At 37.4% G+C, this 25,045-nt stretch overlaps 1 pseudogene; it reads right to left on the minus strand.

The window, feature by feature from the left end:
* Positions 1-17,181: 17,181 nt before the first annotated feature.
* Positions 17,182-17,888, minus strand: LOC127021297 (regulator of nonsense transcripts 3B-like; annotated as a pseudogene).
* Between the last annotated feature and the right edge of the window lie 7,157 nt (positions 17,889-25,045).

Raw genomic sequence — 25,045 nt, forward strand, 5'->3', positions numbered from 1 at the left:
GGATGTTAATCCTCTTTAAAAGAATATTGCTGTAGCCATTTTACAGAACCTCAAACTCCATGAGCAAATCAGAGTGATACAAAAATAGAACACAGAAATTTCAGACTCAGACCTATTGATCTGGGGCACCATCCAATCACCAAAGGAAAAAAAAAAATGCAATTCCACTTCTTGTTCAACCATTTCTTAATTACTTTGTGCATGTCACAGAAATCCCATTAGTTGTATCATGCCTCACCTGAAACTCAAAATGCCCAATCCCTCAGTTCAAAGACCGCTCAAGATGCTCTGTGAGTTCAGCAGCAAAGGATTTCCCTCAATAATTTATGAGGAGTTTAAAGTAAAAGACTATATCTCCCTCAGCTACATAACTCAATTCTGTCTACAGAAGCTCAACATTTATTTGCTACACATTCATAAGGACTACTTAGTATCTGTTCAACAGACATTCAGCTACAAAACTAGTACTTTCCAGAAACACATACTTTTAGTTTGTCTCTACCAAGATGATAGGCCCACCTCTTCATAACATAAATACATTATTAGCATTGTGTTTCCTAAACTTAGTACTGGAGCTGACAGCACAACAGAAGTTTAAACCCATGATCTGGTTCGTTATTTTTTTATTTCCTTCCTGCTTTGCACTTGTGACTGTCAATTCTCCCTGGTCTTGTGACAGGTCTCAGTGACATACAGATGTGCCACATCAAGAAGACAGTCTTAGAACAGTATAGTTATAAAATGAAATGTAAGCAGTTTTCTGATGCTCCTTCATACAGGGTGATTACCTTTTCCTTCAGGTGCATATCTGCAGGGAACAGGATAAAAGAATGACCCTTCTCACAGGCTTTGCACAAAACCTCCAGAGTGCCACAAGCAAAGCGTTCAAAGCTGCAGATGTCCTTACAGAAAGAGACATTCCCAGCGGCTCCCTAAAGGATTGGTATGGCTAGCGCTTTTGCTGTTAACAGCCTTTTTTACCCACCATTATTGTTTCTACGATGAAAAGTTTTGTTTCAATAACTGTTTTCCATAGTCAATAAGTGCAAGACAAATTTGTAGGCTTATATGCATTTTCATTTTAATGAAGAGTCACTCCAGTTTGCATTCAAATTGATTTTTTTAATGGTAAATATTTTATTTTAGATTAACTGTGAATAATTCTTAATCTCATTACTATCAATAGAATTCAGTACTTGAGAGAGGAAAATTATGCACTTCATCTGGTTAAAAAATAAAACTTCCTTTGGTTATGGGTTATTAAATTTTACTTGAACCCAGAGCAATCAACACTGAGTTTCAATAAATTGTTCATTCCCAGTGTTAGAGGCCTGCAAGTTGATGGAAGGAGTACATTAATATTCAGGAAAGCTTTATAGTTTTCTTGCCACCTAAAAGGTTCCCTTTACCTAGCTACCGCATCTGAGTGCCTTTTATCTTCTGATTGAAATCTGTTTCTTTGAATAAGGCAACACACTTCACTGTTGCAACTAATGTGTGTAAGGCAAGGACAACTAGGAAGAATAGCCAGCTCCACACTATGGAGAAACCTCAGCGCCAATCTGAGTTGACTTGCTGACTGAGTTAAAGGAAGTTTCTGTTTGTTTTTCTTGGTTCGCTTTAACTTTATAATGCAACTCCACACGTGGCTTCTTATGCCACCAAAAGATAATTGGTTGAAGATCAATAGGCTGCAAGGATTCTCAACACTTTTCTGTCACTTTTACCAGCATATAAAGGAAAATGGCATACTGCTACTTTGATACTTTTACTCCAACTAAAATTTTGCCTGCAAGGGTCAGACATGCTGGACTTCTGATCATTGAACTGGTTTTATGCTTTGTCTCGTTAGAATACTATAATGTAATATTTGTTTCAATGGCTCACTTTGACCAAAGAAAATGAAAAGTAAAAGGAAAATGAAGGAAGATCATGGCATTTAAGGAGATGCATTGTACTGTCTAATGAGACCATCAGACTTGCAGTAGTTTGACACCACTAAATCAGAATATTTTAGCTATCTACCATTAATTCATTTCAGTTACACTTACCTTGTTTCCTGCTTTAACTGAAAAATCTAAGTTATTTCCTTGCTTTTCTTTTGCAACTTGAAGAAGCTGAAATCTCGTTTCTAGATTAATCAACATCTCAGTGTGAAACAGTGAAAAGTGAGAGAAGCAAGCACGGGTCACTGCATTGTGAAACCAATGTTTAACTCATGATCACATCAAATGGATCCTAAGCATTTCCTTTTGTTATGGGCAGCACAGAATTTCTTCCTCAGCTCTTACTTTTAAATGAGATTCGTATTTCATAAAAACCATTATTTTTTAAATAAAGAACAAACTGCTAAAGGTTTTTATCAGAGCCTGCTGAGAAATATTCAGACAAGTTACAGGTCAAACCATTCCCCCCCAATCTCATACACTGACAAAACAAATGTGGATGAAAATGAAGACTTCTGCAGTAATTTTGCCACATGGATTCTCTATAGATTCTCTATAACCCTGACTGCAACTGTTACTAAAGAAAACCTAAACAGTGGACTTTTTTGTGTCCATTAGCACATGGATTTGCACTGTAACCTTTTAAGAAGCTGAGAATAAACAAGCTTTACCTTCTCTTTGCCGAACAAAAAGAGCCACTTAACATGACACAGATTTAAATGTGGATGAAATTTCAGGTGATATATACAGCCATATTTTGTTATACAAAGTAAATGAAGATACTTGTTTTGAAGTAAAAGTATCAGCCACGACATAGACATGAAGGAAAGACAGCAGAGGAGGATTTAAACAGCAGCCACAACTTGAACTCAATATATCAAGGATTTGAACACCCTCAAAGCAGTGCTTTCTTACAGGGTTACAACCGTAAGGTCAGACAGACTTTGCTCTGAATAAGAATATAGGAAGGGTTACTAGGTCAGACAAAAGGCACATCTACAGTCCAGCATCCCTTCTCAGTAGTAAGAACAGGGTTAGCATACAATGATGCTTCCTCAAATATTCTTCTAACAAATTGCAGCTCAGAGGATTCCTGAGCAAAAGATGATGTCACTATACTTAATTTTGAGAACAAACTTTCCCGTCAGTTTATCCAATCACATTCTGAAGCCATTTATCCACAGCTTCTAGGCACTTGAGTTCTTCAGCTGCTACCAGGTTTTCTGAAAAAATCTCCTTTTCTTTTGAATATAATTCTATCTGATGTCCTCCACCCCTTATGTTGAAAGTGACTGTCGAGGTGGCATTAATTCCTCTGTCTGCAAAGTCCTAGTCTTAGTTTTTCTTTTCATATCCTTCTACTCAGCTTCATTTCAGATTCTTTCCTAACCCATGAAATATAGCATTGGGCAAATTTGCTACATTTAGAAAAAAAAACATTCATCTTTCAAATTGCAACAATGCAGGTACTCAAAATGTGTAAGGTAGTGAACAGAGCAAAAGACTCCAAGAGTTCTGAAGGAAGGTGTAAGTTAATCAGAGTGAGAGTGCAGGAGGCCAGTCATATCTCTTCTCTCACTGGTTCTCTACTGGTGAAAGGGCTGTGGAAAAGGAAGAGTTGGCATTAGCCACCCTCCCTCAGCCCCTAGAGGTTAGCTAAGTCTCCCACACAACAAACTTGAATGATTGTATTACAGCAAAGACTAAGTGTTCAGGTTTGGACAGAGCCTCATCACTGACAACATGATACTCACTGGGGCTACAGCAATGCAAACATTAAATACTATCTGCAGTTGAGCTACTGTTGCCTAGTCTCAAAGTATATAAACTTGGAAAAATCACTTTCACAAAAAAGCTTGCTTAAAGGAGGAAAGAAATTTTTCTTAAAAATAACCATGTACACATAGATACTAAATTAACAGCTATACATCATGAGTCATGTAAGAGAAAGAATGGTGCAGTATGAAAATAAGAGTTTGAAGATGTAGAATTAGAACCCTACTCCACTAAAACTTCCTGCATTTCCTCTAAACACCTCACTGTGCTTCATCTATTACTTCAGAAACATGGATTACTTCCCTCACAACATGTGGAAGAGGGAAAAGAAATAAATTTCTGATTAAGTCTTCTGGAACTACAGTAATGGAACCCAGAATTCTCTAATAAAAGTAATCACAGAAGCTGTTGAAATATTTAAGACCACGGTAAGTTTCTACTTAACTTTTAGTCTGAAATCAAGTATTTTCTAGGATGTTTCAAGTGTCAGTATGGTTCTTCTGTTGTGCTATAGCTAAAGTTTAGCTAAAGATAGCTTTCATTTTTTCAAAGAAAATAATTTCCTCTTTCTCCTAAGAGTTTGTTTCTTCAGTATTTCAGAAATGACTATCATCATTTGTCATTAGCTACACAGATAAAGGTAGGTATCTGCTTTGTCATGTTACGATTTGCAGATTCCCTTAAATCCTTGCATGGAAGTGTTTCACTTCACTGCTGTCACGTATTCCTAACAACTCATGAGCTTCACTAAATGTCAAGGTTTCAATCTTTCTGTGACTCATCTTGGATAATTCTTTTTAAGGTAACTCTGACTTCTGCATACCAAGCTCTGTGAGCTGCATGCATTCCTGTACAGAAAGCAGTTAAGCAAAAATCTCTCAGCCTCAGCTAAATGCTTATGACATACTGTGCAGGGAAGATTGACACAAAACACTCCCTCCAGGCGCTTCATTCTGTTCTCTTTATCTTTAGGGGATTTTTCCCCACTTACTTGGTTAGTACTAGACCTTTGATGCAACAGTGACTATTGTTCTGGCACATGTTCTGCAGAGACTTTAATTTGGTAACAAAACAGGTTCCTTTAAGGATTAACATTTATAAATCTAAACAAACAGCATGCTGTCTACTGAAAGGTCTGGATGCTAGAAATCTTGTAATACACACCTCAGGTGAAAAATGCATGCAAACCAAGGTTTCTAGAGAGAGAAAGTATCTTTTACTAGAGCCCCATGATACAGCTCTTCAGAAATCACTATTTAAATATTTTCTTTTTCATTACATCAGCCTTTGCTCCCTAGAAGATAACACGATACCAGACAATTCCAAATCAGACACAGTGATAAACCAGTTTATTTCCTGGAAATTGAACCAGATTCAGATCACATTGCCCTATTCTATTGTAATCACTAAAATCCAAAGACTCCCAATAGCAAATCAATTCATATGATGACTACATTTAGACTAGTAAGCCTACCTGTTGCAGGTTTCTGATCCCAAGCTAGTTATGCTTAAAAGGTGAAATCATATTTCCAGACTGTCTTTTATGAAATATTGTATATACTGTAAGCTCACAAAAATCTACCATATCCCCCTCCTTTCCTTATTCTCATTCTTGTGATAGCAGGTATCTACTTGTTTCATGCATTAAAAGAATCCTTTGAATTTGAATTTAACTAAATAGCACATCTTCCGAAACCATTATAGGCACTTGTAATACTAGCAGCAAAAGCAGAAGCATTTTTTCCCTGTTTCTGAAGTATGGGATAACAATACCACAGTTGTAAATCCTAAAGCATTAAATTCATATTTATATTCATATATTTGAAGATTCTGGACATAATGAAGGTTTTGTACCATTAGGCCTCTGATAACATAACTACATGGTCTATATGGAGCTTAATAGTGTTATAAGATTTTCTTTCAACACAGTGGTGCATAAGGATATTAATATGCAGAAAGTGGGAAGTACATCACACAGAAACATGAATCAACTTTTTTATTTTTACAGGTTCAAACTATTTCCAGTCAGTTAATGACTTACAGAAGTTAAAAGAGCTAAGAGTGCATATGTGCCCTGATCAGGCTTCTGTTGTGCTGTAAGACAGATGACCACAAACCCCTATCCTGAAAGCACCCCTTAAATATAGTCAGGAGATAACTGCTTTATCTAACAGGATTCACTCATACTGCTAGGTGCTTTCAGGAGAGGGGTTCCTAGCCTCTCCTCTAACAGTTCCCATTTCAGGAAAGGAACCATGGAGCTCATCCTCTCACATGAGAGTAGGGAATGTAACCCCCCCCCTCCCCCTTAGGCTTCTGAAGAACTGAAGCCCAAAACCATATAGCATCACCTACTTCAGACTTACAAAATGTTTGTTGCATATTTTATTTAAATTATTCAATGATTATTGTCCTCCACAGCTGAGGGACAACAAAACTACATGAACAGGCATAGAGGACAATTGCACTCCTTTCATACATGCATCAGATAAAACCCCCAGTTTTTCTGAGGAGCACCTGGAGTTTCCTTACCTGCTTCTCCAATCAAACAGTACTTCCAAGTGAGAGAGGCTATAAACCCCATAAGGGACAGGAAGAGGAAGAAGTGGAGAAAAAGTAGCATGCACTCCACTTTCTTTCTGCTGGTTTTGAGTCAACAGTCTGCTCCACCTCAAAGACAATTACCATCTCTTGCATAATTCAGAGTGGATGGTCGTCTTCCTCCTAAATAGAGAAATCCAAAAGTTTTGGCTTACTACTTAGGTATAAAAGGTTAGATACAACCATGCACTGCTTTGTTACAACAGATGACATGACTTGGGCCCAAAGCATTAATCCTGAAGTACTACAAGCAAGTTAGTTAAACAGATCCCCATCACCACATTTGTAACCAAGATGAATAGTGCAAATGCAATGACAAAGCTAAATTGGGCAAGGATAGGTAGACCAGCATTTCATTAAAAAAAAAAAAAAATCAACTAAGTACGGTATTCATTGTCTGTCTTCTAACCTTTCAAGTGCTAGATTCCATAGTCCTTTCCACTGCAAATAGTTCTGCTTGTTTCAACAGGCTAAATTCTTTTCCATGTGTCCACTCATGGCAGACATATTCAGCATTAAAGCTTTCCTTCAAGCCTTTCCCACTCAATCTACAGACAATTTTAGTATATAAAGGCTTAACACTGGTTGAAGCACAGAAGTGAACTTCATAAAGAGACTAAATTTCAGTCACAGACCTAAGGACAATTGTTCAGTCTTTTCCAGGTAGTCCCACACAGACTTGCACCATGGAATATGCTCAGCATGCTGTGTTAACTACCAAGACATTGGTCCTTCTCAAGATCCCCCACAAGTTTACAGCTAGCAACTACAAAAAGGGGCATATACTGAAACTATGATTAGTGTAAGGCTTATATATCCAATTACATGAGTACACATTACATGCTTTTGTCAGAAAACAGCATTCTAAAAAGTAGTCTCATTAGAGCTGCACACCTGCTGTCAACCTAAGCTAAATCTACGCATAACTTTCAAAGTAAGTTTCAAGTCCTATATTAATCTATTTAATCTATATTCACAGAAAAGCAGACATGCTAATCTTACAGGACACAGACTATTTCCACATGCTAGTCAGGACTGTCCAATACCCACAAACAATGACTGAACCAGGGAGCATCAACTAAGTAATTTTCAAGACAAGCACATTCATCATTTGTGAAACTTCTAGCATAAAGTCTCTTGGGTATGACCCAGGTCCTGCTAATCCTGCCCTGTGCACACACACTGGATTGTGAATTCTATAGCAATATCTCATTTCAAATTAGGGGACAGTGAAATGCTCCACAGAAAAAATGCTCACAAAAGAGTTTTCTCCTGCAAGCCAATTATTTTTAGTTAGGCAATTACTCAACACAGCCTTCAGTCTCAATACTCTTCTCAAGATATTAAAATTAGAATAAAACTAACAGTCTTTTCTCAGTACACCTACACTGGCTCTCAGTACATCTACATTGGGAAAGCTAGATCTGATTACAGCACATTCCAGTGTCAGTTTGACCTGGTTAGCATAGTGAACAAAGAAGCAGTGGCATGGGCTTTAACATGGGCTAGCAACCAGTCTTCCCCTCTTGAGATGTTAGGTGCATGCTCTGATTGCTAACTCAAGCCATAGGAACACAATATCTATAGACTCATGCTTTATCCTGGCCCATGTTTTTATTGTAAGTAGAATGAAACAGGTGAGAATATGCTTCTTTACAAATAATCAGGCAGCAGGAGTAAGGAGGCCATCACTTTTCAGCCAGACATGTAGTGTGCAAGTTCTATCAACAATACTGACAAAGAACATGTAAATAAATAGGTAAATTAATATAAATAAAAGGCAGAGAGATGTAAAAAGAATTGACTCACCAGAATGTCACAAATCCATTGTTCATTCTGCTCTCCAGAGAGTGCAGAATTAAAGTATTTTAATTACCAAACAAAGCAGCAAAATGAAAAACTAAGCAGTTGCAAACATACTATTTATGGCTGCTCAAAAGTGTCACAAACAAAGAGTTTTTCCATCCCACTTGTCTTTTAAATAATTTTGCCCCTCACTTTCACAGTGTTCCTCTAGGGACACTCATATTTTTAGCTGAAGTTTATTTCTGGTATATACTGGATCATCTCATCCACTCCCTACGCACACACATCTCTCGATTTTTTGTATTGTAAACATTCAAATGGTGTTGGAAATTTCTCACTCAGCGAAAGATATGCCACTTTTAAATAAAAGGAGTGAACTTTTTTTGGTAAGGTTTTTAATAAAAGCATTACAGAAACTGCAACAAAATATATACGACATTGGTATTTCATCCAAAAAGCAGCCATTAACAGTCTGAAACACAAAAAATCCAAAATTCTACTTTTTTTATAGAAACTACGTTTCTGTTTTCTAACTCACTCCAATAATGACCAGCATTTGCCTACTACATACAAAATATGTCCACTGTTTCATTCTTTCTTGTTTTACAATGTTTATTATAAAACCTAATTCTGCCCATTGTTGCAGGCAGCCTAAGCCTGAGCAGCATTCCTCTGCCTTCATATAAGACACAAAAATCTCATTATACAATTAGAAGCATATTTGTATCAAAAGGAATTGTTGGGAGGGGGTAGGGAGAGGAAGCTATGCTTTGCTTAGGAAGAGAAGCAGTTCAAATAGCTTAGATAGATAGTATTTTCCTTTTGTGAGCCAAAGGCTCATTAGACTTACAGGACTTCTGTTTCTTAAGAGATTATATTAGTTCCTAATGCCTATTGCCCACCTGGAGTCATCCTAATCCTTTATTTTTGACCTCTGAATGACTTCTACCACAACCAATTACATTATTTCTTCATGAAGAGAAGGTAATAACTTTGGGGAAAAAAACAGCAGGAGTGGATGAACTCTTACAATATAAAAAGCCAGTGTTGCATGCTGCAGGTGTACTTAGTAAAAAATGCAGTGAAAAAACAAACATTATACAACACCGGACTTTTCTTATCAAAAAGCTTTCTAATATTATCTCTATGGGACTGGGGCAATCTAAAATTTTAAGCCATTTTTAGGTTGCCCATTTAACAATTTTGAGAAAAAGGTCTACTCTACCATCCTTCATATTGGGATAATTATACTCACATTCAAAAAGCCTACTAATAAATCTAGCTGAAAACAAAAATGAATACTATTTCTTGATTTTGCTATATCTATTTCCTTTTGTCCTTTAAAGTAATGTAAGTAATGTAAGTGTGGGCCCTCTCCGGAAGGAAATGGGAGACCTGGTTACCCAGGATACGGAGAAGGCTGAGGTACTCAATGACTTTCTTGCCTCAGTCTTCACCAGCAAGTGCTCCAGCCACGCTGCCCAAGTTGCAGAAGGCAAAGGCAGGGACTGGGAGAATGAAGAACCACCCACGGTAGAAGATGATCAGGTTCAAGACCATCTAAGGAACCTGAAAGTGCACAAGTCCATGGGACCTGATGAGATGCATCCGCAGCTCCTGAGGGAACTGGCAGATAAAGTGGCTAAGCCACTATCCATCATATTTGAGAAGTCTTGGCAGTCTGGTCAAGTTCCCACTGACTGGAAAATGGGAAACATAACCCCCATTTTTAAAAAAGGAAAAAAGGAAGAGCTGGGGAACTACAGGCCAGTCAGTCTCATCTCTGTGCCTGGCAAGATCATGGAGTGGATCCTCCTGGAAACTACGTTAAAGCACTTGGAAAATAAGGAGGTGATTGGTGACAGCCAACATGGCTTGACTAAGGGCAAATTGTGCCTGACACATTTGGTGGCCTTCTATAACAGGGTTACAGCGTTGGTGGATAAGGGAAGAGCAACTGACGTCATCTACCTGGACTTGTGCAAAGCATTTGACACCGTCCCACATGGCATCCTTGTCTCTAAATGGAGATGTATGGATTTGACAGATGGACCACTCGGTGGATAAGGAATTGGCTGGATGGTCGCACTCAAAGAGTTGCGGTCAACGGCTCGATGTCCGAGTAGAGAGCAGTGACGAGTGGCATCCCCCAGGAGTCGGTATTGGGACCGGTACTGTTGTTGGTGACATGGACAGTGGGATTGAGTGCGCCCTCAGCAAGTTTGCCAACAACACCAAGCTGTGTGGTGCACTCGACACACTGGAGGGAAGGGATGCCACCCAGGGGGACCTTGACAGGCTTGAGAGGTCAGCCCGTGCGAACCTCATGAACTTCAACAAGAACAAGTGCAAGGTCCTGCACATGGGTTGGGGCAATCCCAAGCACAAATACAGGCTGGGCCAATGAGTGGCTTCTGAGCAGCCCTGAGGAGAAGGACTTGGGGGTGTTGGTTGACCAGACGCTCAACATGACCCAGCAGTGTGCACTCACAGCCCAGAAAGCCAACTGTATCCTGGGCTGCATCAAAAGAAGCATGACCAGCAGGTCAAGGGAGGTGATTCTCCCCCTCTACTCCGCTCTCGTGAGATCCCACCTGGAGTACCGCGTTCAGCTCTGGGGCCCCCAACATAAGACAGACATGGACCTGTTGGAGCGAGTCCAGAGGAGGGCCACAAAGATGATCAGAGGGCTGGAGCATCTCTCCTGTAAAGACAGGCTGAGAGAGTTGGGGTTGTTCAGCCTGGAGAAGAGGAGGCTCCGGGGAGACCTTATAGCAGCCTTCTAGTACCTAAAGGCGGCCTACAAGACAGCCAGAGAGGGACTTTTTACAAGGGCATGTAGTGATGGGACAAGGGGCAATGACTTTAAACTGAAAGAGTTTTAGATTTAGATTAGATGTAAGGAAGAAGTTCTTTACTGTGAGGGTGGTGAGGCACTGGAACAGGTTGCCCAGAGAGGTTGTGGATGCTCCGTCCCTGGAAGTGTTCGAGGCCAGGTTGGATGGGGCTTTGAGCAACCTGGTCTAGTGGAAGGTGTCCCTGCCCATGGCAGGGGGGTTGGAACTAGATGATCTTTAAGGTCCCTTCCAACCCAAACCATTCTATGATTCTAAGTAATTTAAGTAAATTAAGTAATTCAATTTTGAGAACACACTATTTAACAGCACCTCTTTAGAAAGCAAAAGATGATGAACAAGGTTTTATTTCAGAAATCTGATTGAAAATTCCAGCACTTAGTTCCCATGGAGAATTCCATTTGAAGAATTTACTCTAGATTAAGGTAGGAAATATATTATTTTCCTGATTCTCACAGAACTTACCTCACAAAAGGAACCATAACAGTAAGTCACATTCATTAATTTGGCAAACTGGCCATCAATAGCAGTAATCTAAGTAACTTGACATCCTGCGAGGCTTAATTTTCATTAGTTTAAATGAGGCCATAAAAGGTTAAAATTTTTGTCATCGATGATTAATGCCATAAATTAAGGATATGTTAGACGGAGTATTACAGCCAATGGTATTAGCTTGTAATGAACTTTGTTTGCTAATATAATCTTGGATCTAGTTGTGAATACCAACTCTTGAAGGCTAATGGAATAACATTGAGTATTATTATGTTGGGTTTTGCATTTATACATTGGTAGGTCAAACAAAACTGGTCATTAAAATTTAATTTTGGTTTTTTAATAAGAAAAGGTATGGGGAGGAAAGAAAAATTATGACTAACCAGTTCACGAATGTTAACAAATAATTTGATTTCAAATTAATCCTACAAACTTATATCTCAGCCAGCCTTCATGTTTTGTAATAATGCCTGTAAATATATAATTTTAAAAATAACATTAATCTTATAACAAATTTTTACCTGGTAATTGTCAAATACAGCCATAAAGAAAACCTTAGAATTCAACCCACATTAATTAAATGTTGGTATCATCAAACCTGTTGCTCGTAACAAATTGTGCTCATAACAGATCCTTAGTTGTTAACATTTTTAAAAGCATCACTTGACCTCTTCGAACTTAAAGCTAAATTCTTCAATGTTGTTTGGATTATCCAAATCATCCCATAAATGCCCACTAATTTCTACTGGGTTTGGACAGACTGGAAGAGAGTATATGATATTAACAAATAAGCAGAATTTCTAAACTGAAATGTTTGTCTTTAACATACTCATTTTTCTATTTTACAAGTATTTCTTTTAAATCAGCCATAATTCTACATGGGAGAAAAACCAGACATTTCTCTAAGGATTTTCTTCTGTTTTTTTTTAAATATAGGATTTTTTTAACTCGAACTTTAGCTCTGTCAACTATTTATACCATTTTACATTATGCACACAGATGTAATAATGCCTTTTTCTTCAAATTTGTGTTTCTGAATATTTTTCTAGATCTCACTTACATTCCTTTTTCCATGTACTTTTACGTCTAGTATTAACTTCATTTCAAGTCTCCTCTCCTCTTGGAAGGCATCATTTTCTCCTAAGCAACAGAGAAAACTTTTTTTTTTCCTTGTCATATCACCTGCTCTCTACCAGAAAAGCTTTCTGATTCAACATCATTTATCAGCTCTTCGGAAGTTCCTTTTGTATCACTCACCGCAGTGTAAATGAAACCTATGTTGTTCAGTGCCAGCAGACAATATTATGCGCAGACCTTATTTATAACCACTGTACTACAGTCAGAGCAGGCCCTGCAGCTCTCTGAACCCAGCCATCCTCTACTGTGTGACAGTAACTTGGCCTCTACAAGCCTTCAGTAATATAAGCGAGGTCTACTATGACAGTCAGATTTTAAGCCTATTTGTACAGCATATAGTGCATTCTCATTCAGCTCAACCAGTCTTATATAATTGTTTATTCTGAAGACTCCAAAGCAACAGGTAACTCATTTCTTCCAGTCTATTTCTAATGTCTGGCAGGGATCCAGTCATATCAGCAAAACAATGCTGTTTAAAGATAAACAGCTCCTTGGAAATCCTTTCTTTTTTTTTTTTAATTGCTTTTATTTTATGGTTTTGAAGATACAATGAAAGATAGGACTAGACTATATACTTTCAGCTTGAAGGACTCAATTCTTCTACACAGAAAAAGGGAAATGTGCATATCACTGAAGAGTTCACAGAGAAAAAAGAAAAAATAATCATAGAATGCTTTCCAGAAAAGAAGGCATTAAGGGGGAATTAAGGAATTTAGCATTACTGAGAATCCTGGTACAGCATCAGAAAGCTTCTAAATATCCCTCATGAGCTTCACTGATATTGAATCAATCTTAGGTTTGAAAATTCTCCAAAATATAAAAGAAACAAATAGTAAGTTTGAACAGCAATTTAAAAAATTGACAAATAAATAGTCTCTCATCCTGCTCAGCTAAAATGGAGGTGCCATACAAGGACAACATTCAGTTGCTGTGTAAACCTGCAGAAGTACAGCTCTGCGTATGGTTAACACAAAGTCAAAAGAATTATCTGAAAAGTATGAATTTATTTCTAACATTCCACTGACTGATACCAGCAAAGCACAAGTCGTTTACAATGTCTTTGTATTGAAAAAGCTCTGTAAGAACAGGAAGAAAACTCTTACTTCGTACTCAGAGACTTTACAAATGATCACTGTTTTGCCCCAGTTTAGGGGGTGTTTATTCGTTTGTTTTGTTGGTGTTTTTTTTAAACTATTCAATGTCATTAAGTTGTTGAAGACAGCCCAGACTCAGCAAAGAAAGAAATTTACTTCTAGAAAACAGTAGTGAGACAAATGTTCCCATATAAACTATTCCCTCTAGCTATCATAACCTCTTAAGAATCAGCACCTCCCTTAAATATCACACTGTTTGATTAAGCCTCTTTCCTGGCCTTGTCTCATTCTGCCTTTCGACCAGCTAGCAGACTCAATATAGAAATCAGAACAGACAGCTAGTGAAAAGGTTGCCACCAAGACAACGGTCTTTTGTGGAAAACATCCTGGCTCCTTCACTTTCAAAGGAGGACAGATTACATTAGTGCACTCACGTTCAGGCTCATATGGTAGCCTTCTGTGACCTCAGAGGTTAATTTTTTCCAAGTTTTCTGCCAGCAAGTAACTCTGAAATTCTGCTAAAACTATTTCATCTATTTTTGAGGAGTGTAATATACAGTACTTAGTGAGGTGCAAAAACTTAATGATCCTTTTTCAGCACTAGATTACCATGTAAAAGAAGAAACTTGATGTTGTGTAGGTTTCAACGAATGTTTGTATTTTGCCTATGCAGAGATTTGTTAATGCTTTTCTTCAAAAAAAAACCAAACAAGACACATATGTACACTTTAAAATATGCTCACACTGCTTATCTTTCGCCTACTTGCAAAAATATTTCAAATTCCCTGTTAGTAAACCCAGAAGAAAACAGCTTATTGGAGTTAACAACTCTGCACTCCAGTTCAAAATATGCAGAACAGATCTGTTCCAGGCTCTGGCCCAATCTGCTCTATGACCACAACTATTTCATTCCACTTCAGTTTTAAAATAAGAAAAACAACAATACTGGTGTTTAACTAGCAAACAGCCCAATACCTCCACAAACAACCTTATCAACGTTTCAAGGAAGCAAGGTAATTTCCTGTCTTGTGCCAACAGAAATAAAAATATTAGTAACATTTAGTACATTCATCACTAACTTAAATAAACCTAAATAACCTAAATAAACATGCTTCCAAACTGAGCAGAAGATAACGCCATTTGCCATGCCCGTTTGAGACTACACTAGGAAAAAGAACATACTCCTCAACTTATACACAGTTTACTTCAAATCTGTAATCCAGCAGTGAAACACACCATCATATAATCTTTCTTAGTTATAAATTATTAAATAATAATTAAGTGTAAGTTGTTGTGAGTGTAATTGGACCATTAGTATGTAGTTTTTGCTCCTGCGGTTATTCAACTTCAGCTTTAGTGGAGGTCTCTGAACAACTTCCTATTACCTTATAATGACTTTCAGTAAATGCTTATCTGCATCCAACAGATTGCTCTGCTTCAGTATACTGTGCTGTAAGAGAAGGAACTAACTGAAGTATCATCACCATGAACTAATTATTTATGGCTGAAAATGTCAGAGACCCTCATAACTTGCTGAAGCATAAAATTTGCCCTGCCTTTAACTTGTTATAGTCTAATGAGATTTCAAGTTATAACAGCACATCCTAATGCTTTCTCTGATACTGTTTTAATCAGATTTCTTTTTTTTGTTTGAGAGGCTTCTGAGAAAATATTATATATTGCACACATTACTTCAAAAATAGTCTCTAACTGCTAACGAACCACAAAAATAGCTTATGATTATTGTGTAGCTTCCACAAGCAGCAACTACTCTATGGACACCATTTGCTAAGCTCTGCAATGTGCTCAATAGACCTAGAAGGGTCCTTTTCCAGCAAGTCCAATGTTTCCTTCTAATATGGTGTTTTGCTTTCGTGTCTTACAAGATAATTAAAAAAGCTAATTTTACTAGATTTATAACAATATGTCCAAAACCAAACACACATCATAGGACAATGTCATAAGAAAAAAAAAAAAACACAAAACCAAAAAGATGGTGGTATATAAAAAACCCCCATACATATGTATCAGAAAATGATTGTCATACATAAAATCTTCCCAGTTTTGACCCACTAACTTGCGGGAAAAACCTTGGGGCACATCAGTTGCTTGCTAAATTCCTCAAAGTTGCATATATGAGTAAGGGATATAGTGTGCCACAGCTGCCATGCCAAAGGGTTTCTTCACATTCAGCTGTAATCTCCTTTTCAACGATGCCACAAGTTCACATTTTCCAGAGTAATTGCAGCAAAACAGGGAAAAATGTGTATGCGGGAAACCAGTTCCTTCAAACATACAGTTGATTAAAACAATGTTTCTAGATTAATCTTTTCAGTATACTTTTAATATCTGTGCAATATTGTAGAATGCTGAAAAGACCAGTAAAATCAGTGGATGTGTCAATTATTGTATTTTTGAAGAAAGCTAGTTAAGAAGGAAAAATCTCCAATTAGTGGCTTTGTTGATGTTACCTGTATGCTGATGTTTTTTAAATGTAATACAAAAAAAAGAAAGGATGGCATTTTTTCCTTCTACCACTTCTATGCTTTAAAAAAAGGAAAAGATGAAATATGTTCCAGTTCAGGTCTTGATCCCAAACTGTTATTGATTGAAATAAATTCCAGAGCTCCTGGTAAATTGTCCTTTATGTATGTGAGATGTACAGAAAGTACATTAAAACAATTACTGTAAACTGTATCTTTGTACAGACTACAGGAGCACAGAGAACGGCCTTTACAGATCTTCAAAAGCTATTTTACACAGTATTGTTTTTTCCTCCCTGAGATCTTGCTCATTTCAGCTGGTGCTATTTTTCTGACAGACATTGAGGAAATTAAAAAGTTAACCCAGAGGTACATGACCACAACATTTGGAGATCTTTGGTGTGTTCTTAAGATTGTGAATACCTTTTGGACCCAAAGGTTCCCAGTTTAATTGCTGTATAACCTAACTTTTACATAAAGAGATTTCTAACACACGATGTTATAATTGCTGGTGAATATCTGATCATCTTTATAAAGATTAACAAATGCCATCAAAAGGAATAAAGCTATCTTAACTATCAGCTGCCTACTGAACAATATAGAACTACACATGTTCTACTAGTCAAACTCCAGCACTTCGTAAGAATCAGTTTTCCACTGCTCTCTATTACTTTCGCAGTAACAATAGAAGATTAACGCAGCCCTATGAACATTCAGAACTACAGGAGACTACCAGCCTTTTTCAGGGTCCATCCCCACTATCAATATGTGACAAGTTAATGGGTCTTAATTATAAAAGCAACACTAAGCAATTAAGCAAACTGAGGGATTATTAAGAGTCCCAGTTGTGGCAGCATGTTTCTTTTTGGCACCCAACATGGGGCCTGACAGGTTGGAGTAGGACTTTTTGATCAGTTTTTCAGACTTTTCAGAGAGTTTTTCCCACAGCCGAGACACAGGCTTGTAGGGAGGAAGAGAGATTTTCTTCTTTCTTCTTCTGTCTTTTGCTTTCCAATTCTCTCCTCCTCCTCCTCTCTTTTTTTCTTCTCTCAGTCTCTGTTTATTTTTCAAGAAGTTCAATAAAGGAGTAGTCTTTTTAGCTATTAGCCCTTTGTTTCTTGCCTCTATTTCCTCCAACAAAGTTTCAGGAGCGGAGGTTAATTTTTCATCATCTGCACTGTAACTTTCCAAAAACTTCTTGTACTCTGGATCATCTTCGATAGTTCCAGTTTCAGCATCCTTTTTCTTACTCTTCTTTTTTGCAGCTTTTTGGAAAGGTGCAAACTCAACTATGGCAGCATATTCCTGACCTTTGTGATCAACAAAAACATAGCTGTCAAAGCGATCCCTGAAGAGGACTGTCTTCCTGGTTTTTAAAGTTGAAGTAGGCTCTCGAGAACATGTGAGGGTACAAGCTGGAGTCATTGGCAAAGAACTCTTAAGTAGTCATGCTCGGGCAGGGGCTGGAGGTGCTCCTCCAGCTGCTCCTTCATCAGGCTGGGCAGCAGCCAGTGGATCACCACCTTGCTTGAGCATCTCCTTCTTGTCCTTGGGCCACTCGAGGAGGTTGAGCTCGATGCCGCCAGCCCTGCCATCCATGCCGGTGGCAGTCCCCAGCCCTGGCCCCAGCAGGGCCCCTGGCCTGGTGGCAGGCCCACGCCGCTCCTTGGGCCTGGTGTTTTCCTTGTCCTCCTTCATCCCGGGCGTGGGACCACCACATATGTATGTATGTTTTCTATTAAAAGTGAAATTAATCTTCTAAAGCATATAAAAAATCTTGCTCTGGGAAATTTCTCCCCTCTTATTAAAATGAATTCTGGTTTTGGTAATGATCATAGAAACAAAGTGCCACTTTAGGCTCTACATTTTCCAATTGCAGCCAGCCACTTGAACTATAACCCAATAATAGGAAGAACAAGAGGTACAGACCTAGTGCGTTGTGCCAGGTATTACAATGTGCAGTATTTGTGAATCTCCTCAGTTTTATATGACAGCGACACAAGAAAACTCAATTGTAATTCCCTAGAATTGTTCTTCTATGTATAATATACTTTTTTTTTTCCTTTCATCAGCTCATCACTTGCATAGAAAGAGCCCAATTTTCACTCGCACATGTCCAGGACTACACACACAATTCTGGATACATACAGTCAGATGTACTAATAACCACTACGAAGCGCTGATAAACTTAAACTGTATGTGCAAGCGATGACAGCTTTACATGTCAGACCTAAGAGTTTCACCTGTATGTATGCAGGTATTAGTGTATTGCAATGTACACTAAGATGTTAGTGCAAAGCATACACCTTTGTTAATGCATCAGCATATACATGCAGATTAAAAGCATGCAAAATCATACATGCTACTGAAAGCCCACTGAAGACCCAGCCATATCTAAACATTTGTATCATCTTTAAGAGTAAGATTTGTCTTCTACTTGTAGAAATCCAAAACACTAAGAGAGGAAGTTTGGGGATATGTGATACATACTCTGCCCTGCTAGGAGAGAATTTTCACTTCCAGTTATCTAGGCATTTCAAGATAGCCTGAAATCCACCATGTTAAAATTTAAGCAATTAAAAAGTATCTCTGCTTTATACACAACAATCTTGTAATATTACTTTTGCTGATTAATAAATTCAGTAAGACTTTGCATAACATAAGTTTCTCGTAGCTGCACAGCTGGACTACCTCAAGCGTTCCCACAGCAGGTGTTTGCCATAATTGCTTGTAGCATTCCTGCTATGGTTCAGTTGAAAGTAGAGCTAGTAAATGGCCTCTAACAGCAAAATATGAGTCCACAGAACAAATCACTGCATCCCTGTCTCATGAAAACACACTGCGTTGGGACTACTGAAACTGCCAGCCATGCTTTCAAAAAAAATAGAGAAGATATCATTAGAAGAACATTAGAATTAAAATGTCAAGTCTTGCATTCTTCCAGGGAAAACTCCACACAAAATGAAGTTGAATTCCCCTCTAAACAAAAAATTCAGACTGCAGCTGTCACCTTTACAATATATTATACAGTTATATTTAAAAAAAAAAACCAAACAAAAAACTTACACCCATTTTAAGCTTCTTTACACAGGAAATTGTAAGAACTGAAACAGGCTACCAAATTCTACGCATAGTCTTCCTGCCCCCTTAGTTAACTTTCCTTGAATTAACAATTAAAGGATGCATCTGGTTCAAGAATAATATTTAACTTTAATATTGAAACAGCAGCTATAATACAGTAGAGGGAAAAAAATTTCTTAAGATACCATTACATGAAATCACCATAGGTATTTATTTTACCTCCATCTGCTCCATTTGTTTCACTATGTTAATATTCTAGTATTAACATGAGATATTTTCATACTTTTTCTATCATTAGCAGGTATAGCCCGAAAAGGCACATCCCTGTACCATGAGAGCCCAAGTCATAAGCACAAACCTGAATGCCCATACACTTTGTTTTCCTCAAAGTCTGTCACTAGCACTTGAGGCTATCTAAACTGCAATTTCTGAATCTTTTCATTTCCCACATTTCCCTTTTTAATTTGAGTGATACCACTAAGGACCCAAGACACTGACATCCAGCAGTAAAGAGCTTTCTATCAAATTGCTGGTATATCAGCATTCAGAATGTACCATTTTTGGAAGTTCAAGCTTGCAAACAAGCCTGATTTATTGATCTTGAATTGACTTACTACACCTTATATGTAACATTTTAAAAAGCTGTTCTGGGCTAATTACATACTCAGCTGATCCCCAAGTGATTAATAAAGTTCCTGACTAATTTTCTGTCTCTTCTGAGCTGCCAGATGGAGTACAGAAAACTCATGTACATCCCATAATGCAGATTTTCACATTAATGAATAAAGCTTACAGCTAGAAAAAAAAACTAGGGAAGATTTTACATCTGCTTTACCTTTACATTCCTAAAAAAATACAAACAAGACTCACAAATGAGGCTTATGCTTTCCTCTAGTTTTCAGATTAGGTCAGAAATCTGTTTGTATTGGCCTTTATTTACACAACAGTACTATTATATCAATATTTTAAGATGAATAAAAATATATCTTTCATTACGCAAGTCAGAAGCTATCACACTGCCTTTGTGTATATATATATGCCACCCAGAACTGACATATGTCCCCCAGTTTTTGCAGTCTCTGTTCTTTCCTAAGAACTGGTTAAGTGGAGTTAGTGTCACTTTCCTTTGCTTTTCTCACAAACAAAAACATGCTGAAGGTGACCTTGCTGGTTTTTGGTTTTTTTTTAATTTCGTAATGAATGCAAAAAGTAATCAGAAGAAGATGGCCAGTGATTCAATTCTTTAGAGAGTGATTCAAATTCATTTGTCCCTTAAAAGAACCAAGCGGGGGAAAAAAAGCCATTATTAATTTAGGCAATTAAGAGTACTTTGAAAGCAATATCCAGTACATTAAAGAACCTGTCTCTGGAGTGCTGCTTGCAGTCTATGAAAAGTTAATTTTAGAGCATTTCAAGTGAAGAAAGGTCATTTCCTAGATGTGCTCTACAGAATATTATAATTTTTAAATGGTAGCCTAAATGAGAAGTGGTTTTTTGTAAATATGGAGTGAATGGTTAAGCAAATTAGAAACAAAATTAAAGACATGTATTACACTTATCATGTCATTTTAAATTAAACTATGTATAACAATATTTATAGTATCTTCCTCTTATGTATCAAAGAAGAATCTATGGTTTTCTTCCTTAACATTACACAGTGTACAGTCTAAAAAGAAAACTTCTATAAAAGACAAAATAGTTAACATTAAATCTTTATAGTTTCTAGGATCAACTGGTAGGAATGAAAGCTCAATAAAGGCCATATAGAGTGTAACCAGCTCTTTAGGAAAGGCGGGGGGTGTCTTATAGCGCAACATTTATTCTGACATAAAACTCTTGCCAGTCACAATGTTCAGGAGCAGAAGGCAGTCCCACAAGATATATATATGATCTCAAACACCTGATCACATTCTCTTGACTCATCTACAAATTACCTGTCTCACTTTTGTAAAATGCAGAAACAGATTATCTAAGTGAAAACTTAGTATTTACTGATGGCATCAATTCTATGATACTATTCACATTGCATAAGTGCAAAGAGAACTACATTAAATTATGTACAATTCTCTAAAATGATATTAAGAAATAGAGTCCAAGACAGACATACTAGAGGCAGTTAAGCAAATCTCCCCCACAGCAAAGTCAGAGAAATGATAATACAGTCACCAAGGCACACAGCTGTGATTAGTTTCAAATTCTGTCTGCAGTAGACTTTCTATATGAGTATAAACAGTGCACACCACCACATCCACATTCCTCAGTTTCTCATTTATAAAAAAAGATTAATCTTTTCCACACAAAGGTGGAAGTGTATGTTAGTGTTAGAAAGAAGCTTCAGAAGCACAACAAATTTATCACAAATTACAAAGCTGGTCCTCCCAGTAGTTAACAGCTTTATGTGTGATATTATTCTTCAGCAAATGCAATGTTAACTGCACTAGCATAACCCTTGTGGAAGATAAGGTAATGCTGTAAGGTAATATTCTCTGATAAGGTAATACTCTCTGATTTTTATACAAGTATTAAAAAGGTAAGAAAATGTGATGATGAAGTTTCATGCATGTTCATTACAACACAGAAGTTAAATACTAGCACAGAATCCTTTCCAAATTCACTCATATGAATACTGCAGCTAGATTAGATAAAAAGCATGGGGTTTGTATTTGTTATTATTCTGTATGTCTTCAAAAATGCCTTAGGTCTCCCATTTGAACCCCCCTCTCAATCAATCATGGTAACCATCAAGAGTAATTATCACAAAACAGTCTTCAATGCAATAGGAAAACAATAGACAGAAATGCCAACAGCTCAAAACACTAATGTACTCTAAACAAAATCATCTTCACACAACATTAAAAAAAAGTGTAAGTTTGGAATAAAGGTTTGTTTCAATCAAAGGATCACTGGTACATATAGTAAAACAGATCATCACATTCTGTCAAACTAGAAGACAGCGATAAACTTCAATTTGATAAAGCAAAATATATCACCTTTGTACATATAAGAGGTAACGGTCCCAGTAAACTATATTTCCTCTTTTCTGCCTATACTGGGGTAATAATAGTCAACTGACATTGTGAAAAAGTTGTATGTGCAAGTTAGAAATTTCTTCCCCTCACACTCAGAAAGATATCAAGCATGGCTTTGAGAATAGCTAGATATTTAATGAAAGCATCATAGACTATTCCCTAAAATTATTCCAACTTCTAGAAATTATAATTTAAAATACACTTTTTTTTTTAATGGAATAGTAACACTACACTACCAACACAAGCATAGATTACCACACAGATACATGCACAGCTAATAGTGGGATTTCACTGGATAATATTTGTAGAAGTGTGTCTTTCTGCATAAGAGAAGTCCAGTAAGGCAGACAAAGAAGTTGCAAAGAAGAAAAAGGGAAAACTTGAACAAGCACTGTTTTCACCCAAGGAAAAGGCACATTTTTTCCCGAGTAAGGACTCGGTGTTATAACCAACATCCTGCTGTGATCCAAGGAACCTGCTTTTGTACAGTCTTTGTAAATAAACTGAACTCTATTAGAAATACTCAACTTCTCTTTCTTCCTCTAACAGAAACAACAGTTAACAACCCATTCGATAACCCAGTTGAAAGAAAGGGTCAGAATGCTTTTACTGGCAATAGCTAAATTTAAGTCATGATAAGGATAAACAAGGTAAATTATGAAATGGAGCAAAAAAGCAGGTAAGGGAAGAATGAAATTAAAAACATAGGCTGAGAGGGCAGAACAGAGAAAACATGGCTCAAGGCAGCAGAAAAGCACAGATTTGCAAATGAAATATGCCGTAATAGAAGACAGATTGAAACCAAGAAATCTTAAGAATAAAACCTTGCTCAGCCATCCAATTATCACGTCCCTTGACCTGCTGACACTCTTCCAAATGCAGCTCAGCATGCTGTTGGCCTTTTTTTTGCTGCAAGGGTGCATTGCTGGCTCATGTTCAACTTTCTGTCCACCAGGACTTGCAGGTGTTTTTTTGGCAGAGCTGCTTTCCAGCTAGTCAGCCTCCAGGCTATACCAATAAATGGCATCATTTCTCCTCATACGCAGGACTTTGCACTTTCCTTTGTTGAACTTCATGAGGTTCCTGCTAGTCCTCTTCCACAACCTTTCCAGGTCAGTTATAATGCTGTAGTAACACTGTGAATACATTTATCTTGAGTGACCACACCAAAGACTATGGTAAAGCCCAGCGTAAATCCACTGCAAAGTAGATGACTGGATAAACTTCTTTTACCAGCAAGACCTCAGCAGAGGGCCACAGCAAGAGAATGAGCTTGTTGTTGGCAACTTAATAATAGGAGGAAAATACCTTTGCACTCCTGAAGTAACATACTTTGTTCTTGGTATTAATTGGTTATTCACCTCTTTCTTCTTCTGTCTCGATTGTATCTGAGACTCAATCTCAGGGCTGTATCCAGAGGGGAATGTACCCTTCCAGTAAACACAGCTTGGGCAGCAGCTGAAAGTCATAGTTTATGTACTTGAAGTTTTTCTCCTCTCTTTTGTGACATAGTTTGCAAGATTATGCACTGAACGCCTCACAATATGTCTTTGTTTTAGAAGTAAACCACTTTGCTAGCCTTTGTCAGGAGTGATTAGAAGTATTCTTTATCTTGAACAACAATGGTTGAGTCAAGTAATTCTTTTGTTTCATTTGGGCATTGCTAACTGCTTTAGTTCTTAGGCCACTGACTACAAAGCACGTCATGTTTGTCTATCCCTTATCACTGTGGGAAGTCATTTCATAGACTGAGCTTCATTTAAAACTAAACAAACACCTTCTGTCTTTATCCTGGCTCTACTTCAGCTTGTTAAGTACTACAACATATGTCATCTGTTTCCCTAAACAATCTACATGAGCACTGCACTATGGGATTAGTAATTTAAGAAAATGAAAAACAAGCAGCAACTGGCACACATATGCAGTCATGTTTGATTTGCTTTAAGTAGACATTTCAGTACAATCTTTTCCACTCAATAAACATGTCTATAAATAACATTAAAAAATAACCTTTCTCCTGTAGGCACTATCTTTTCAAATACTGCAGTACATGAGGCATAAGAAAAGCCAAATGAACAAAAGCCTACCAGCTGTGTAGGACAGCTTTGAGAAGAAGCCTCCCCTTTGGAGCATCTGATGGAATTGTTGCTTAATAAAGATAAACCCATTTTGTTAAGGTGCTTACTAGACACAAAAATGAGTTTGTTAACTTAAAGGAAAGGTAATTTTTCCAAGTGTTGTTCTAACTTTCCTTCTTTAACCTGGAGCACACAAGGTCACCAACATTACCACTTAGATAACTGGCTTCAAACATGTTTGTTTATCAAGAGGAGAATGAGACATTTTCACAAAATAGTCTTGATTCTTTCTGCCTCAGCATAAAAATACAGAAAAGTATAGGAGGTAGCCTACTTAATGCAGGAACAAAAATATTTCCATTTTTGCAGTGAAGAAAATGAACTACAGTAAATGTGGGGGCTCAAACTTTCACTTCTGTGCCTCCACATGGAAATACAGAATCCTGAAATGCTTAATATCATTCAGTTGCAGATGAGTTTTGTGTGTATGTTCAGGATATAATACTCTTCATCCAATTAAATTTCACTAAAGTCAATGGCATAACCATTGTATTATACCAAATTACAAGTGGAATTGCATTCAAACTGGACATAGCTGTTTGCTTGTTTTTCCAGTAAAAGCCATATTGAACACACATTCCCTACATCACAGAAAGTATTTGTGAAA

The sequence above is a fragment of the Gymnogyps californianus genome, chromosome 12 (genome assembly GCF_018139145.2).
Source record: "Gymnogyps californianus isolate 813 chromosome 12, ASM1813914v2, whole genome shotgun sequence".
NCBI classification, from domain to species: domain Eukaryota; kingdom Metazoa; phylum Chordata; class Aves; order Accipitriformes; family Cathartidae; genus Gymnogyps; species Gymnogyps californianus.